This window comes from Nematolebias whitei, chromosome 8 (assembly GCF_014905685.2).
Source record: "Nematolebias whitei isolate Nwh7 chromosome 8, NemWhi1, whole genome shotgun sequence".
Taxonomy (NCBI): domain Eukaryota; kingdom Metazoa; phylum Chordata; class Actinopteri; order Cyprinodontiformes; family Rivulidae; genus Nematolebias; species Nematolebias whitei.
In genome coordinates, this window is record NC_056505.1 from 52,085,104 (window position 1) to 52,087,554 (window position 2,451).

At 41.2% G+C, this 2,451-nt stretch overlaps 1 protein-coding gene across 1 annotated transcript in view; it reads right to left on the reverse strand.

Moving 5' to 3' along the window:
- The window catches only part of ptar1 (protein prenyltransferase alpha subunit repeat containing 1), a 109,392-nt gene that overhangs the window by 91,746 nt on the left and 15,195 nt on the right, over positions 1-2,451 (reverse strand). The gene's annotated exons all lie outside the window — the stretch shown is intronic.

Here is a 2,451-nt window from a genome sequence, read left to right on the forward strand (position 1 = left end):
TGGACCTATATCTGGACCTGGACCTATACCTGGACCTATATCTGGACCTGGACCTATACCTGGACCTACCATTCTGTGTTTGTCTGTCTCTCCTTCCTGTCCTCTCAAACCAGCCGGTCAAAGCAGATGGCCGCTTGTCCTGAGCCTGGTTCTGCTGGAGGTTTCTTCCTGTTAAAGGGAGTTTTTCTTTCCACTGTTGCCACTGTGCTTGCTCAGGATGGGAGACTGCAACGAAGCCAAGATTCAACTTGTCTGCTGGATTCCTTAGATAGAGAACTTTACTAATTGGCTTTTATGTGAATGTTCCTGTAAAGTGCCCTGAGACAACTTTGTTGTGATTTGGCGCTATAGAAATAAACTGAATTGAATTGAATTAAATCTTCCGAATCATAAATATGGACTTGGATTTGGTCAGTTGGTTCCTCAACACAATTGATAACATTTCTTCAAAAAGAAGACATGCTTTAGGCAAGCCGATTTGCCCTGTTGGCACGCACACAGCTGGAAATCTCATTGACTTTGAAGACTTGATGATGTATCTATCTTTGCTGCCATCTGTGGATTTAAGGACACATTTATAATTGGATTTATGATAACTGGTTCCTGCTTTTTGGATTTGGCTGGTTCCTGGTCTATCAACAAACAAGGAAGTCATGGCAGCAAATCTGGACCTGATCAGTCTGCCTGCCTTATATGATGGCTTGGTTCGTGCCTCCAGCAGAATGGTAAAATGGATCAGATCTCGGGGATTATTTTCAGGCACATTCCATTGGTATGGTCATTTAATTTGGACGTTTCGGATCTGAGTGGACCAATACAGACTCATGGTAGATGTCATTAAAGTTCTGCCTGTCCCCAAAACAATAGTGTTTATCTGAATTTGGCTCCCTTACTGGCCTTGACAAGCCATCTTATCTCAACCCGCCTTTAAGTTTTGTAAACCTGATGCTCTGCCCCTCCCTCTCCTACTGAGGAATTTCCATGGACTTTTCAGAGGAGCCCAGCTGAATAAACATTCTGTCATCATTTCAGGACTCTGGATTCATCTCTGGTCGTCCTCGGCACCCCCCGAGTGTGCACGGATCTCTCCAGAGGGAACCATTAGAATTGAGTGATTTTATCTGAACTCTGCAGTGCCTCTGTGTGTTGTCTCTGGCTGCTAACCATCCTTACGTTTCCCCCCTGCGTAATGTCGTCATCATTAGGTGCTCGTGTGTAAGATTTTTTTCATCACACTGTTGACCTTCAAACAAAGGTTAAAAGTGTGTTCGGGATTTTTTTTGTCTCCAAACCTTATGTGTTATTTGTAAATGAGTCTTGAGGCTCAACGTGACTTAACTGTTTAAATAAAAGTTGAATGAAAAAAAAACTAGATATTCCAAGAAACAAGAGCAGAGTAGAAGGCCCTTTCGCCTAGTTCAGTCCGCACTAAGGGAACACTGAATGTAATAAAGACCCGAGAGCGCACACTGCAGCTACAGTCACGCAGTGAAATGTAAGAAATGTATGAAGGCAAAAAGTGATTTAAAGATGAAAAAGTACCAGTGAGAGAGTCTATGTGAAGTTGATGTCCAGTTAACCAGTGAATACAGGGTGCAGTGGTGGGTACGATAATCACAGCCAGTTATGAATCTTAGTGCACCATGATAGACAACATCCAACATCTGCAGGGTTCTTGTAGGAGTGTTCATGTAAATAATGTCACTATAATCAATGGAGGGAAGGAAAGTCACAGTTTTCATTCATTCAACCTTATTTAGACTTACAAGGCGTTTCCTAGCATTGAGAGTTAGACAGGATCTATTTCTGAAAAGAAACCCAATTTAACTTTCAGATCCCTTACAAAGATTTAGATGAATATTTCATAAAAGTAAACAAATCAGAACGTTACGGACAAACGAGAGCAACCCATTCTTTCACAAATGATTGTAAAAACAGTCTGAATGCCTAGGAGTTTCATTTTATACACCTATGGCTATGGAAGTGATTGGAACACCTTATTCTGATAATTTGGATAGGTGAAATAATACTCTTGGCAATGTAGTGATTTATATATATATATATATATATATATATATATATATATATATATATACAGGTCCTTCTAAAAAAAATTTGCATATTGTGATAAAGGTCATTATTTTCCAGAATGTAATGATAAAAAATAAAAATGAAACTTTCATATATTTCACATTCATTGCACACCAACTGAAATTAAAGCTGCAAGCAGCGTTTAAGGCCCTCGCAGCGAAGCGCCGCTGCGGCCTTACCGCGACCGCGGGAACTCCAGCGACTCTTCCCGGTCGCCATCGAGAACGCTCACGCTACCGTCACGCGCCCGTTCTCCGGAATGCGCATTCGCCGAACCTTTGACATCAGCTGCGACCGCGGATATAACTATTTTAATATTATAGGGGGCGCTCTAGAGTCAAAAGTTAAAAAACATTACTA